We start from the raw sequence: 17,552 nt of genomic DNA, 5'->3' as shown, positions 1-17,552 counted from the left end.
CTGTCTTCGAACCATCTGTTACCGGTTCTTGCGTGTAACACGTTGTAAAAGATACTAGTTAATTATACGGGCATGCACCATGGTTATCGACCATTTCGTTTGCATACGCCGTGCGTCCTTTTGATATTGCGATAAATTTTCTGTAGTCACGTATAAGATTGTAGATGACTGGAATCGTCAGGAATGTTATTGACCGGGATATCGTATTCGATGCGAATTCACCCTTATTGGAATCAGATTTTAATAGAATCATACTGAATGCCGTCTATGTAGTTGTCACTAATTATACTCAATTTAGTCTTGACATTTAAAAAGAATGTTATTTAGTAAGTAATGTTCGTCGAAGGATATATTAAACTAGGATTAGCAAAATGAAGGCAGAATAAGACATTAATGTTATTGCAATCATTGAGATTTACAGTTTCTGTTGTTCGTATTTACGGATTACCAGGGATTTTTGTTGTTATACTTGTTTTTTCAATTAGATAATATCAGAGGAATAATAAGGATATGATTGAGAAAACGCGATAATGAACTTTCAACGTAGTTCATAAAAAGATATTATTAACTTTCGTGGTTTGGTAGCTACTGGTTTTCGCTTTTCTGTCTAAATGTAGCACCGACCAAACGCGAAGTCATTAAAGACAACGATGATACAAGACAGCCAGAGTTTCACGGTAGTAAAAATATTTAGGTTTTATTTCGTTCGCGTCCCTCTGTTCGCTTGATTTATCCAGATGTTTTAAACAGCATCTTTTTTTACTTCGTAGAACCCTCATTCACGCCTTTCAATCAATAATCTCGAATTTGTACTTACATCCTAATTAAGATATAATCTTAAGATAAATAAATAATAATAAATCAATAAGATATAATATCTTAATTAAGAGAAAAGAATAAGTATATCTTAATTTTAAAAAATTAGAAATTAAACGATCTTGCTTTGCAATTGCTTTCTAATTATCAGTTTTAAATATTGCATAATCGATTGGTAAATGTTGCTACAAAACAGATTCACACAGGTCTTGGTAACATTGGCACTACAAATTAAAGATGCATCAATCATATTCAAGTCCATGTTGAACGTAACGATACGCAATTTCAACATTTTCGCCGAGACCTTTGCGATTCATGGTTCGAATGCACGTGCGATGCCTCGTGTCTTCGACGTTTCACCGACAAACCTGGAGGACAACGATGACATTACGTACTTTCTATTTCCCATCGACTTTCGATGGGCAGGTTGTCTACCAACACGAGCATGTATAACGTGTCAGGATGTTTCGCGGCTGAGCTCGTTCCTCATTTCCTTTTCCCGTAAAAGGAACGCCCTAAATCGGTGCATGGAATTGGTAATAAATCCAACGTTGATCGTTCAATCTCGGGAACGTCTTGACCTTGGCTGTTTCTCAGGTCTTAGACGGCATTTAATCTAGAAGCAACACGCCGCTCTTCTACTCTATTATTAGAGAAACAGAGAAGTATCGCTTTATTTTGCTACCGGTTTCTTCCGACGTAATTTCACAGCCTTCGAACTAACACAAGTTCGTGAGCAGAATACAAACGAGGTATACACGTATTATCAATGGGATTTACATCGTTTCTGAATCCTTTTGAGGAAACGTTCACTTTATTTTCTTTCTTTTTTGTTTTTGTTCGTGTCTATGATTTTCATCTAGACACAAATTTTAGACAATTGACACAAATGAAATAAAATTATTTTATTTCTTCAGAAATTAATAATAGCCTCTTTTCACGATTAAATTGTTAAAAATATCTACAATTTCTATATCCAATTGCGGATGACAACCGTCGCACATCTCTATTGCAGATAATGCATTCATACGAATTAATAACTCCTATTTTGCAGAAAAATATTTACATTTGCCTTTACCTTTCATGGTTTTTTCGAGGTCGCGAGTTTTCAGAGAATTCGATCGCTTGCGTAACAAGAGGAACGTGCCGATGCATTGTGCGTTATCATCGGCCCGATCCCGAGGGAGGCTCTTTAATTCCTGCACGAAAACAGAAACGTTCGTACGGCCTCGACCTGAGCAAAAGTTCGTCGAGGTTGCCAAGCCTGAGGCCAGCCTCCTATCACTATTTCGTTCTCCCTTGTTTCCTGCCTTCCCCCTCTCTTTCTAATGTGTAAGCTCGACTCAGGACTCGAGAAAGGTCGAAGCTAGCCGGAGGTAGTCGACTGGCGTCGAACACTCGCGTCGAGAGCCGAGCGCAGAGGCTGCGGAACGAGCAACGAGCAATCGAAGAGCATCGTCAGTCCCTCACGGTGAGCCGGTTCAGTCGGTCTTCTTCGATCGTCTCTGTTTGCAACACTCGTCCTCGTAGCTGGCTGCATATTGAAACTCCTCTCTTTCTCTCTCTCTTTGTTGTTTCTTTCGTTTGTTCGCATCGTGTCGAACAAAAGCCTACGGTAGTGCTGTACGATTTAAACTAAACATAACCTAACCCGGTCGTGCATAACTCCACGCGTATTCACTGACGAACGATTAGTGCGTACAATTTATTGGTGGACAAGCTTTTCCGCGAGCACGGAGCTGTTCTGTTTGTGGATTTCTACCCTCTGTCTCCTTGTGGATTACTCGACGTCCCGTAACGGGAACTTCTCTCAAAGGTAGGACGACTTTGATATACTTCATTCGCGAGATGTGTCGTATCGAGAATCGTTCGGATTCTGTACATTGTCTCGTTACAAGAGCCATTTGTCTTTTTTTCTCTTTTCACCGCTATTGAAATTGTAAGTGCCGCAAGTAAAATGGTTACGGGAGATTGATCAACCAGTGTTGATGAAACGTCGCCACCGAGAAAGACACACAGCGAGGCCGGTGAAGACCTTGAATAAAACGTGTTTCGAGCGCTTCTTACCTGGCCGTCGGCTCGAAACGTGCGCACGTAATCGAGGTTACTAAGATCGTTCTAAAACGGCGTAATTACCACGCGAACTATCTTCGAGTCGGCCGACCGAGTCGGACCTTGGCGAACCGTAAGCACGGTGTTTCTCGATGTGGCTGTCTAATTGATCGTAGATTACGATTGAATTGCATTTGGCTTGCATTGAAATTACGTACCACTTTGCCTGGTGTGCCAGGCATAATTCGACATGCATCTAAAAATCGAACGTTCTACATCCATAGAGCATTGGTAACTACTTTAAGCTTGGTCGATTTCAAGTTCGATCGATCCCGTGAATGTTATTCCGAAGTATTTCGTGACGTTTAAAGCATCGACGTTCAAACAGAATCGAGCTCAATTTTCTTGGCGTAAAATAGACCGACTCGGACCGTGCTAATGGATTAGTGATTTAGAGAGGCTTAGAGAAGGTTAAAGCTTTTGTATGATGCCGGAAATAGAAGTTATATTTATCGATCAGCCGGTACGTACCAAGTATTCGTACGAAGTGGCCACGTACTGACGTCTGATTACAGCCTGTGATCTAGAATTGATGACCGTTTAAATCGCAATCCAAGACGTTCCCCGAGTCCAGCAAACCGCGTAAATAGTCGATTTGACTAAGCCCACCGCCCTTTGTGAGGCCGGCTTGTATCATACGAAATTTTCTGCTGCAGTACGTGTTGACATTTATACGACGAGTTCCTTCAGGTTTGAAATTACGCGAAACGTTAGACCCGGCTGGTCAACCGGCCAAATCACGATTACCGTCTACACGTTACATTTAGTTCTTGGACACTTTTCAACGGAGTATATTGTTTATATTTTCCTACGGTTATCCGTGTAATTTAAACGGACAGATATGCATTCTGTTTGCTCTTCGGCGGTTCACAGAATTTATTCCGTTATTTTGAGGAAGAAAATTAGGAAGATGTTTTCGCTGACCAGACAGTAGTTTATTGGCGTTGCTTGCATCCATTTTCCATCCGTGTCACCTTGTATTTCACCATTTCAGTTCGCAATAAATTCTACATACCACCGATTATTTTTCACCCCAATCCCTGCAGCTGTTTGAGTTGGCGCACGGAAGGGATTCGTATCAACATTGTCACGATGTTTACTCCGATTGTCTACATTTGTCGACATCCGGACAGGTTCACGTTGAAGATCGTTGTTTACGATTCACATTGACCCATCGTGGCAACGTGACAACAAAAAATTTTCAGAGTTCGAAATAACGTCCGTAGTTTCTGGATGTGAGTCATTTATGAGCGACTATGAATTGTCGTGTTTATAGAGATAGTTGTGTTCTAATTTAGTACAAGCTGGTGTGAAATTATTTCCCTTAATGCGATAAAAAAGTAGGAGAGTTTAAATTTAGTCACTTATGATAAATAAATTCAATTATTTAGATATCTAAGGGCATGGTACTCCGGTAATATACTAATCTCATTCGGCGTACTATTGTTTCATATCATTAAAATATTTATCAAAGAAATTTTCTGTATTGAAAATAATTCGCTGTTTTTCTTAGTATGATCTAGGCATATTTCTGTGAAATCTGAATGTTGCTAGTATTTGCCAATTTAATACACATTTGGATAATTGTGATTCACCAAATATCAAATTTTCCTACAGATCATAAACATGATCGAAGTAAAAGAACGATTTGATTATTGATTCAGTGCTTGTCATATGTCCAAATGTAAATTCCTCACGACCCTTTTTATCATATATATATATATATATTTTAATATATATATATATGATAATATTACTATTATATATATATATATATATATATATATATATTGATACAGTAACAGATACACATTGATAAATTGATAAGCTATCGAGATTCGCTCTGGAATCACGGCTCAATGCCCTCTCTGGCATTTAAATTCATCTGTTTGTCGGCCAGGGTAAACCAAAGCGGACAACAGTTACTTATTTGACCGAGTCTTGCGTATCCACTTGTTCGGCATGAGCGTCGCGTGGTAAACACCATTTGAATTGTCGGGCAAATGTGAACGTCCCGCGAGACAAGCGTCTAAAACTAGTAACAGTTGAAACTTTCTGACTCTTTGCGAATGATTCAGAAGATGTTTCGTAGGGCACCCCATGTAGTCACCATCTGACTAATCTACAAATAAAACGCGAGAAACATCCCTAGCAGCTACTGCCAATTAAGACTCCCAGTTTGTCAGGTCATTCGTAAATCATACATACATTTGACGATGTTTATCAACTATAAATCTAACTAGGTTGAATGCACATTTTTATGTTTCTTTGAAATGGTCCGAATTTCGCAGTGTACATACATTTATGCATCCACTTACAGTTACAGAAATATTTTATAAATATATTGTGTGTGTGTGCGTGCGTGCGTGTTATATGAAACACGTTGAAATTTTATTAGAATTGTTATGAGTAGACTGTGGATTTGTATGCATTTGTAGACAATTTAAAAGTGCAAAATTACATAGAATACACATAATATGAAAAAATGTATAAAATAGCGCAAGTATACGGCTTTCTATAATATTTTCTAGGTAAAACTATTTTCTACCGAGATTGTATTTTTTTAATTATATTCTTAAAAAATATGAATCTGTATAAAAATCCGCAGTTTTTTACCATCATGATTATATTCGTAGTCTGAAAGAAATCTGAAATGTTGTACAAAAGAATGCTGCTGTATGTTTACTTGTAGAAAATATTTTGTAATTTACACATACCTTTTTAGATTACTTCTAAATTTTGTCCATGCTATGGCGACAACCGTGTCTTACTACAGCGACAATGAAATTTCAAAATGGTTCCTATAAAAAGTTTTCTACGATATATGTTTAAATACTCTCGCGAGCCACTACATGACAAGATGTTCCTGTATATATTAACGTAGATGTCGGTGGAGTAATGTTCATGCGAATATCTTCAACGGACGTTGCCACCGGTTTGAAATTGTCTAGTTTAAAAATGGATCGTGACTAGCTTGTGGAAACAATTATTTAACCGAGCGACTCGGTCGAGGTACCGTTCAGAACGACTAATTTTAAACGCAGCTCCGGCATTTTTTAATCGTCATTCCGTACAATTCATTGGCAATCTTGCAACCAGATTGCGGTTTGGATTAGATTCGAGTTAGTTTTACAGAGGAAACGTTGTCTCTCATTAAACTTTAATTCAACGAAACGCTTCTGTAATTTGCTAGCCTACGTCGCGTTGGAGTCGTGAGTATTCTTCGATCAAATATACCGTTCGTTACTCGCTGTAGGTTCAAGCAAGTGTTATGCTGCAACTTCGTAGACGCATCTCTGTTTGTTTTTTTTTGTATTTTGGATTTTCTTCTGCGTACTCTCCACGGTACAAAGATGTAGATGTTTCACTGATCCATATAAGTAAATATTCCGTTCTGTCACAGTTAATTTACGCTCGACTAATTAGTATTGTATCTCTCGTTTATCTTCCATACGTTTCTCCATGTGCCAAACAAGTACTTGAAAACAGCCTTACTTATTAGCATCTTACTACTTAGCAAGAAGACTAATCAGTGATATACGGTTATCAATAACCGTTCGAGCGTTTGCAAAACAGGAATACGTGCGAGAATGTTGCAGAGCATCCTCCTCGATTAACTCCTCTTGTATCATAGAAATTCATCACACGCAACTGGTCGAGAAAAATCTCAAGCACGAATTTCTTATTTCTAAAAAGAATCATCGTTCTTCCACATAACAAACTACCGGTGCCCGATGCACTCGCTGCAAAACGATAAAGAACGTCGCCCGTTGCACTCGGTTGACTGAACACGAACAGCGGCTTCCCCCGAATTTCACCGACTTTCGAATAATTTAAAAATTCCACTCTCCGTCGCTCGAAAAGCGTCGAAATGGAACCGAAAGGGGCGAGCTAAAAGCACAGATGTGCGGGGGTTCACGAAACGCGATGAAGATCGGTTTACCGTTGTCATCGGTCAACGCGTGTTTGTTTGGAGTCCAATGGAAACCGGTCGCCGGCGTGGCGCGTTCAACAGCGTGTAGGTGAGAGATGCGTGAGCTGTACACTCGTATATGAGTGTAAGTGCGTGCATGCGTAGGAGCAGAAGAGGTAGAGGAGGCGAAGAGCCTTGCCGGAGGAGATGAAACGAGAGAGATGCGCATAAGCGACGTTTCGAGTGCCGTTACAACGTCCGAGAGAACTCTCGATAAACCTGAACCGCCACGCTGCATCTCCATCGCGCGGCATTAGGGTGAAGCCCCATGGATGGATGGAAAACAGGATTCTTCGTGACGCGGGAGAGTATCGTCTGGAGTCGCGACGAGAGCACTGGCCTCCTCTGTCTCTTCTACGCGGTGCACGTACTCGCGTTAAGCATCGCGAGATCAGTCGTTGAACCCCCAGCTTTACGTGATTAATTGCCGTTGTTCGGGATTTCCATGCTTCTCTCTGACCATGGAACGTATTCGGAAGGGATTTCGGGATGTTTGAGGACGTTCCCAAGTGGTTGGAATGCGCCTGGTGCAAGCACTTCGAATGGACTCGTGAGAGGACTCTAATGTGGCTTGATTAGCGAGTGTGTACGGTATTGTGAAAGCTGCAGGGTAAACATAGTTATGTTTCCTGGTAGAGTGTTGAGTGGAATTTTCTGTGAACGTGCATACAGGGTTTTCAAGGATTCTTGGAGATCTTCTGAGTCGCGTCGTTGAGATTATCGGTCTAATGTTATGTAAAGGATTGCTTTAATCTTGATTTAAATTTAATGTAATACATTTTTAATCGGAGGGGATGTGTATGGAACTATGAGAAGTTATGGCTGAGTGAAATGTTTATTCTTTAGGTCACGAACGATTAAATATTGTTAGTTTATGAGACGTGACTTTACAAAGTAAGCATAGTTGTTTATGATTTATCTTGAAAATGTTTGGGATCATAAGAATAAATTAATTTGAATAATTATATTACTTTAATTATTTTTTTAATTTTTATAACGTGTACAAGAACGAAAATTGTTGTGTAATAAATATTTTTCGATGGTTGCATATAAATACGATTCACCGCAATGCCGATTCTTATAGACTTATTTCGAGCTTCATAAAAAAAGACAAGTGAATCTTATAGTTACCAACAATTCTTATCTCGATTATATCTGATTTAAAATTTATGTTGTTACAAAACGTTTCGATGTAGAGATCGGCAGTTTTCCTTGGAAATGATTTCAAAATCAAGTTAACAATCTTGATGCAAAAATGCAACATAATAGAAAGAATAAACGTATATTTCAACATTAGAAATTATAATCCTTATACGTATAAAGTATTTGTAATATATTGCTTCTATTCCTACATGATTAAAGGCCTAGAATAATTCACATAAGTCGAATCAGATTTTTCCCGGAATTTCGACGATACTTCTGCATTCGTATCATTAACTTCGATCCATACCTTTATATGATTCTTAGTCGACGTTACTATATCATATACTCTCTGCGTATTACCGTGTAGATTACCTTATAACTTCTGCAATCGAAATTGTATAATATAGAACATAGAGCTATTTTGCTATTATATATTACTGCATAGTAAGTCTCGATTATGAAACACATTGATATCAGAACCCGGACTGGCTTAGCTTCCAATCTTTATAAGGGAACTCGAAACAAGCCGTGATCGTGAATCCTTCCGAGTGTGATAGATCAGTGGATTAAACCATTTTATTCTGGAACTTATCGATCCACGTAAGCGACTTCGAGAACTGAGGGTGATTGCGAAAAATTGTTTTTTCATGCTATGTTTTCTCTCACGGGTACCAATGGGTTGCATCTCGCGATTTATCGATCACGTGGTGAAAGTGACGCCGTTTGATACAAATTTAGAAAGCCGATTGTACCGTCTTGTACGGTTTGCTCTAGTTCCAACGTATATGTTTTCCGTTATGTGTGAATTTACAGATAGGTTGCATGAAAAATACACGGCGACGGCTAATTAAATCGAATTGAATCCTTATCGAACGTATCTTCTGACTGTCTCGTGCCACTTTCTAATTGGACGATTCGAATCGAGTGTTCTATCTCAAAATTAGGACCATGTCGAGTTTACCGCGACGGTACACTACTAAATTACAAGACTCAAAAGTAACGTTTCATTAACCATTCTAATCTCGGTTGTACGTCGTTTCGTGCTTTCGTCGAAGTTCGATCCCCATACTTGCGGTCGATAATGCACCCTTAAATCCTTTTCCTCGGCGAAAACATTAATTTTATAACAATGGACACCGTGGAGAGTACTCCGGTTTCTCGAGGTGAACAAACGAACAGAGAAATCGATTGCCTTTTGCAACTAGTCATTACGAGCGAGCAGGAGGTCAGCGGTTCCACCGCTTTTATGGCTATTACACTTTCTTCGGCGCGAGCCCTATCGGCTTAATAAATTTACTTAGCCTCTTCTAAGTAGACCAGAAGAGGTCGACGCACGACGATGACCGTACACCGCAACACTAAGAGAACGCACGATGCTTTGCGCGTCGAGAGATGCGCTTCGCGAATGCCGTAAAAAGCTTGCCAAGAGTGGTAACAAATTAGTCGGAGACAACAATGGGAGAAGTCGCTTTTGGTGTATGGTAGTTGGCTACTGCCTTAGAATGACTGCGAGTCCACGAGCAAGATGTCCCCGTGATTCATCCAGCATCTGCGCGTGGATCTTCTTTTTCTTTCTCTCTGCTCTTTATTAATCGGATTTGTGGGAGATTCATCACGGTAAATCGACACGCAAGCCGATTTTGCCTTGAGATAATCCTCGCACAGGAGGAGGAGGAGCGTTTCGTTAGATTAATGCAACGATGCAATAATGAGAAAGGTATTTATTGCGAGAGTCGAAGATACAGTTGCTAAATGGTAGCTAGGAAATGGAAGGAAGTCAATCAATTATTAGCTTTCCAAGGGCGATTTGTTTCCCCTTTAAAGCAAATATTTCACTCCATGGTAATTCTTACTCAATTACGTATGAGGAGAAATTTCCGTAATTTGTTTCGTAACTATCGACATATTTAATACGACGCATTTATCCATAAGTTAACACACCGACGAGAGTAAAATGTGACGAGTACAGTCAATTTCGAAGTGATCTTAGTAGTGACAGCAATAAAACAAATTCACATATATCATTATTAGTTGCAGATAGGAAATCTCATTTTCCTATGATATTTTATCAAACATTCTATTATTTAGTATCATATATCTAGTTTATTTCTTTTCTCTTTCTTTGTTATAGCAATTTGAAATGTCCATGAACAGATCATTTTAGATGCAAGACAGCTATGAGTTATAGATATTTTATTTTCTGAATCCAGATGAGTTACTAGTACCCTTTTAAAGAAATTTACTATGTACTGACTGTGAAATGAAGCAAAATACGATGTCGACTTCAACTTGTGTACAATCACGAATTACTAGAATTCATTTATTCTTATGGCAGTTCAGCCTGCTAAGCTGGTTACTATTTTATTCTATCGAGTTGACAAAGACTTAGAGTCTCGTGTCGTTGTACAAGGAGGTCCAGAACGTGTATACGAGGCAGATTTGTCACGTAGACTATAGATTGATGTGACAGAAAGTTGTCTATTGTTTTCACCGTAGGCGCCATCGTAGATTTACACCGAAGTCGCGAGCCTGTTTATATGGGAGTCGATTTGCAAGCCTACGCGCGAGACTGAAAGCTTGTCTGGAACATCTATTACGAGTCCAATATTCGCGAGTCGGTGTACCGCGTGTCTTTTTGTCTCGGCGTACAAATTGAACCGTAATGAAATCGTAGAACGTGGAACGTGAAAGTCCCTTACTAACTTGCCGGATGATGTAACTCGTAAACGCGCTGTATCCGTTTCGCGATTTATTATCTCTAACGATAATGCTACGTTTTCCTTTGTAATATTCGAATCGATAATGCTGCATAATGAATTAGTAAGAAACAGCGAATTGATTCCTTATTTGGTGTTGAAGAAAAGTAATGGTACAGATAGATCAGCTTTCCTCGTAAAATCCCGTATAAATTTGTAGAACATATGATTCTTTATTTAACATTTTGTAAAGTTTGAATAAGTATGTCATAAGTAGATTTCAGATGTTTATGGATTTATGAAGAATTGCAATGAGCAGAAATGTAGAGAATACGTATAATGTACAAAATTATATGAAATATCGTAAAAAAAGTGCTGCAGATAGAGGATGAAAAGAACGTTTATTTAGATTCTATTACTTTAACGATGTATACGTAAATTTAAATTTGCACGAACATTCGTTGTCTAATCATAAAAGTCAACATTACTAGCGCCATTACTTTCTTTTTTCGCTTGAAATTGTTCTAAAATCGACTTTTATATTAACTTTACTGTAATTCAAATCCTATGCTTCGCTACAAACAGTTAATTTTGCATTTTTTAACGATTCATTTTTATTGCAGAATTGTTCAAGTGTACTGAATTATGATTTATTTAAATTTAGAATTTTTTATTTGCAAAAAAAGTAGATAAAGGAACTTATGTTCTACAGATATACATATGTACATATCATTATTTGACTTTATCGTTTATGGTATGACTTTAATCGTTTTCTGAATCATAAGATAAAAGAAGTAAAACATTTAAATGATATGTTTTAAAAAGAGGTGTTTTAATCAAGCGTATTAATATCGTGAAAGCTATCTCGTTCGTCTGGAGAAACTGGGCCACTCTTAATTGCGGGACGCAAAGTACATACGTATCCCCTATCATTCAGTTTTGGTCGATTTGAGCGATCTCGATGACAGTCGTTAGAGAAACGAAATTAAAGAGACAATGAAAATGTAGCATAATTTGAGGCATTGATGGTAAAGAGGCCGGAGTATCCTTTGTGCTCGCGGAAACGTTGACTTTCAAACGGCCTATTAAGTTGCACAGTAGTCGTTGCTGTTGCTCGATCTACCGTGACTTTATCTGAAACATTTTGAACGAACGGAATCGCGAGATCCGTTGAATGCACCTCGCTGCATCTGTAACTTCGGGAAGTGGGAAATCAATGGAAACTTCATCGATCATAGTTCTGCCCATTTATTAATGTTCCCAACTTTCTAAACCCAATGTTTTCCTTTTGTTATATAAAAATGATCGTCGCGATTTCTGCTTTAGCAGTTGCACAATTTCAGTATTATCGTGAAATTTCGAATTATTGTAAAATTCAATTTAAAAGATTTAACGTAATAGTAATTTTTGTTTAACATTTTGTATGATGAAAGTTTACTTCAAAATGGTAGAGGACGTACATATGTAAATTTAAATACTTCCAATGTCAAATGTTATGACGTTTCTCAGTCTATTCTCGATCACGTGCAATTTTACAATGACACCACTTGGAATGTTTACATAACACGTACATTGGATTATACATACATATTTAGAGTACATCTGTTATTCGTCTCTTTAATCGTTCCTCTTTAAATCTAGTATTTTATCAGTATCTGTTTAATCCAGCTCAATTCTAAAATGACGCGAAGCGAACGAAATTGCTTTTACCGAATAAAATTGTGTAAAATTCCATGAAACGCTGCAAATAAGAAATAAATGTACTTTTAATTGAATTCTTCAGGTTCAATTAATTTTTATATAAAGATATAATCATTTGATTACAGTTTACGTAGCTTTCGTCTCGGGCGAACCGTTGTGATAATTAAAATGTACACGTATCATTGGTGAAGATGGAAATTTCCGTGGGCGTGACACGAAGAAGCGACGGATACAAGTGTCGTTACATGCTGCAAATTAACAAGATATAGATGAGAAAATTCTTCGTCAAGAAGGCGTCGCGTACGACGTCCTCGTTGTCATTTTATTACAATACGAATTTTTCTTCTCTCTGGCGTTTCTCGCGCGAATACTGCGCAGTCTACTCCGACATTTCTTTTGCATCGAGGTCTCTTATTACTTTCTCTCAGCTGTATCTTCCGGAACGAATGGCATCGAGACGGCTGCGGTATTCTCTGAAATCTTGTATTTCGATTACGATTTCGATCCTATCGAATGGTTTCTGGTAATGAACGAAGAGAGTGATTCGTGCTAATTGCGATAATAGTTGTGCTGCGAAGTCGTATATTCTATTAAACACAAAAATAAGATTGATATAAGATATTCTATACAATATTAATAAAGCGAAATTTATATCGAATTATTTTGTAAACTGTATGTATCTCGTTTAATTTCGTTCATAGTTTCAGCGTAATAGCTACATACTTTAACGTCGGTTTTTCTACAACTTTAATTAACCTACTTTTTACGAATTTTACTACCAATTTTATAGAAGCGCGTAATTAATTCGAGTATTATGGAGAAAAGGTTGAGCAACATGAAAGAGTTGAACGAGAATTTTTGTTGCGAGTTCGATCATTTAACCATGACCTAAATATTTATAACATTAATTTTACTTCGGAATATAGTAGATACTTTAGCGTTTCGAATAAGTTACGAATATGAAGAAAATTATTACGACACCTGGAAGAATATTTGTAGAAACGGCGTGGTATGTTGCGCCCTCTTTGCAACGTTATCGCAGCTGGAGTCTTTTTTCTCGTCTCGTGTAAACAGTCTTCTCTCATCTTGTTTCACACCTACTAGCAGCCACTTTTCCTTTGCATTTCCTTTCATTCATCCTGTTTTCAAAGGCTTTATTTAAAGGTTGCTTCTTTTGAAAGCGACTAAGGTGTTAAATTAAGCACTTGAAGTTTTTAAAAACTTACTTCATTACAAAATTTTACACTTTCGTAGTAACGTAGAATAACATCATAAAATCAAATTTTAAAAAGAATTCTAAAAAATGTTCAATCATAACAATTTTTAAGCTTTTTAGCAATTTATAAACATATCGTAAACGCTTGAGAAATTTACTTAAGATTGTAAAATTGTCTAGTAAACTTAAATATTTGTATTGTCACGAAAATATTCTCCTCTTCCTGTCCGAACATATTTACTCATATCAGAGAAATTATTCAGGTACTATCGAAGATTTTTCAGGGAGTACGTTACTTAAGACGTTAATTTTTAAATTCTTCTCGTGGAAATTTTTCGTGCAATTTTGCGGAGACACGTTTCACACCGACACCCGTTCACCTTATTTTTTATGCAGTGGAAACTCGGTATGACGTAAAAAAAAAGAACTTCTCACGCCTTGCGTGTGCCGCTCTCGAAGAATTTCCTTTTCGTAAGTACTCGAGCGTGCAGCGTGAGAAGTAAGGCTCGAATATAATAAAGAGCTGACAAAATCTTAGATCTCCTTGCACCGTGGAAAAAATGGCGAAGAGAAATTATGAGGTCGTCACAACCTTTAGAAAATACTGCAAAGGTTTTTCGCAGACATAGTTTCAGTTTATATTCAACAACGGTGAAAAACATCGATACGGTTAATTTAATGAAAATTAAAAGATGTTCGCAACAAATAACATAATGTGCAGTATATAAATAGAATTCTGTAGAATAACAGAATTCTTACATTTTGTAATATTTTACGAAATACCGATGCATTTTTACGATTAAGGATATTATGTAGAAGGGGTAGAGAATGTGTATGTTTATAAACAGTGTGGGATATTACTTTCTCATTATATAACGCACATCACCCTCGTCGACTTTGTATATGGCACTTGGGTTGGCAAAAGTGAAGGGTGAATTCCCCTCACTGATGTCAAATGTGAAGCAGCATTGCGATCAATACGAGGACTACCTCCAAAATACATATTACGTCAAAGTCATATTTTCTTCGTAATTTCCATGAGTAAGTTATATATCAAATTTTATTATTACCATTTTTTATGCGATATACGAACAAACAAAAATTTTGGTATTTTAATTCCGAAATTTCACTTTTTTTTATATATCACAGAATGAATATGAGAAAAATTGTCTCTAAATTATATATTCAAAAGACCAAAACTATATTCCTACTTTTATTTACCAATCCTTTGTTTTAAAATATTCAATATTTGTAGATAATTTATACCGTATATTATTATCAACAATTAACAACGAATAGATTCGATACGAAATTTTTCTAATTACCAAAGGAAGAATAAAAAATATAAAAAAGATTAAAAACACAAAATACACATAATCTATGTATGAAGAAAGTAATTTGGAATGTTCTGAATATAATTTGCATGGTATTGTACGGAAGTTGCTGTCGCATAGGGTGAATCTCTCCCCAACACGAGCGTTGAACTAGAGGGGGTAGTATTTCAATCAATAGCAGAGAGACGGTCGTTAGGGTGCTTCTCGACGCATTCTTCGAGTCTGAAAATTCCGTTACACATAATCTACTGCAACAAACTGTCGAACTGATAGTTGGAATAATTTATCAGAGTAACAGGTGCTCGCCTTGATTTTATCACTATACGTGACATGATTGCGAACACGTATAACACGAGCTCCGGTAAATTGGTGCAACTAGCATGTTCCCTATGCGTCCGTTGATGCAAATTTATTTTAATATCGATAGTTAAGCGACTGTTGCACCCGTCTAAAATGCATAGTAATGATAATGCATTCAGCTACGTAATGAACGTGAACGGTGCACTGGTTCAATCAAGGAAATCGTGATATAAGAAAATGTCACCTGCGTATTTATAAATTGATCTCGAGGTCATTAGATACGCTACATGGGTATTTTGCGTCATATACGATCCATCAAAATTACGTTGACAGCATAGGTACGATATTTATTTCGTAGACTTTTGAGGGAGGAAATATAAAGAGAAATTAGAGTTGGTTTTGCTATTGAATTTCTGCCGCCTGACATATACTACATCAGGCTTTTCAACCTTTATAAAATAGTAGGACAACGAATTGCATGGGTTCTGCAGGAAACGTCGGATATCCGGTAACAATAGATGACAATAGGCTGCCCTGTCACGTAATACAGCTAGAATGAATTGGATTTCAACGAGCGAGTTGCTACTAATTCCTCGTTTGCATTTCGAAACGCGTTTAATTCGAACTTCGAACGTGAAAAGAACTTTGTCATCTAATCAACGAAATAACGTTGTATAAATTGTTGGTGAAGTAATTGAAAAAAGATATTAAGCCAGGATATTTTGCGTAATTTTCTAAAGTGCCAGATCTTCAGAAAAAACATCTAATTCGTCGATTCGCTAAAGGGAAGGTGCACGATTAATCGTGAAATTCCAATTTAATCCGTAACTTCAATTTGTTGGAAGACTCGCCAGACAGTCGGACAAACGATCGAGTATAATTGCCAGCAGTGCGATTTAAACGTACAACACCAGTGTTCAACTTCCTCGCGGCATTCCGACATTTAGAAAGGCAGCACGGTATTACGGTTCCGATATACTAAATGTTTACTAGGATTCCAGGATGCTGGAACGGGTGATTCCTCGCTATTCGATATTTCCTTGTCGACACTAATTAAAAATCATATGCGCGGAAAAGTCTGTACCGATTTATGGAACGTGCGAACGGTTGCATAGAAATTTATAAATTACAGTAGAAACGAGCGATATATATCATCAATGGTATTCATAGAACAAGCTAATTTTCATCTTTCCTAAGTGGAATGTTTTACTTCTATTCATCAGCCTGTGGCATAGATCTGCGTATATTAATTTTAAACATAAATAAATCGGTATTATGGAACGTATGAAATATTCTAATTAGCGTTTCTTCAATAACCATGTATTATAATTATACAATTATGTGATAATTAGATAAATTTCTAAATAAACATTCAGTTGTATTTTTGAATAGTCTTATTTCTATATTAAACCTATCTTTCTTACAATCTACGTATTAAAAGCTAATTTTATCATATTGCTATATCAATTTATTACCCCACTAGATATTTCACCTACTCTTTGAAATCTGTTATAACTGTTTAACATTGCAACACAAGTGATCTACTTTCACTACAGGTATTTTTCTTAGGTTTCTACTTAAAAACATCAGATAACACGCATTCTAATATTTTAACCACTAATCCGTTAAACTACAAGGATCTCGAAATATTTTGTGAAACTGCAACAATACGATCTAGGGCTTATTTCCAACTGACCTGCTTAGTTGTTCGAGCACGTACCTGGCTGGCTCCCGTAGCTTCTTGAATCTTGTTTTCACCCATTTCAGCTGGCAAGCTTTTCACCTACCTTCGTCTTCCTGCTCATTCAAAATACTTCCTGTCGTTGCCACGGCACGTTCTGCATTTTTATCGATTCATCTGTGTAGTCATGCACGAGAAGCGTACAAAATAATCCTCGATGTAATGCTTTGCCAAGCTCGCGCTCATAAATCAGAAAATTTATCGCTTCGGTGAACGTTTCAAGATTAGCCAGATAGAAAAGCTTCGACGTGCAAGGATATTTAGAAGTTTTCAACTTGATTTGACAAAGTTGTGGTAATAAATACAAATTCAATTCGCTGAAAGGACAAGACGTTGATGAATTGTTTTGGATCTTGTTGCTATATCTGAGATATAAATGAGACGGTAAATAGAATTGCCAATGCGTACAGACTGTCAGAGTGACGTGTGGACTTAATTAAATTTTCAAATAATATATTCGCGTGTCACTGGAATGTTGGAGTGCTTTGTTGGCAATGATGATCCCGCGCGAAATTGGAAA

The 17,552-nt window shown here is 37.3% G+C and overlaps 1 protein-coding gene and 1 long non-coding RNA gene across 6 annotated transcripts in view; one reads left to right on the top strand and one right to left on the bottom strand.

The window, feature by feature from the left end:
- The first annotated feature begins 2,211 nt into the window (after positions 1-2,211).
- LOC122570676 (uncharacterized protein CG43427) overlaps positions 2,212-17,552 on the top strand; it is a 157,728-nt gene continuing 142,387 nt past the window's right edge. For 4 of the 5 annotated variants that reach the window (XM_043733348.1, XM_043733305.1, XM_043733338.1 and 1 more), the window contains exon 1: positions 2,212-2,632. The gene's annotated coding sequence lies outside the window, so the exon portion shown is untranslated. The remainder of the gene's footprint in view (positions 2,633-17,552) is intronic. The other variant, XM_043733358.1, reaches the window with a different exon arrangement.
- Positions 12,296-14,744, bottom strand: LOC122570689. Its single transcript, XR_006317890.1, has 3 exons — positions 13,423-14,744; positions 12,565-13,028; positions 12,296-12,481 (listed from the first exon to the last, which is right to left on the bottom strand). It is a non-coding gene; the product is annotated as an uncharacterized LOC122570689 (long non-coding RNA).

This window comes from Bombus pyrosoma, linkage group LG1 (assembly GCF_014825855.1).
Source record: "Bombus pyrosoma isolate SC7728 linkage group LG1, ASM1482585v1, whole genome shotgun sequence".
Lineage (NCBI taxonomy): Eukaryota > Metazoa > Arthropoda > Insecta > Hymenoptera > Apidae > Bombus > Bombus pyrosoma.
Note: the sequence above shows the minus strand (reverse complement) of the source record. Positions and strands in the feature narration are given on the sequence as shown.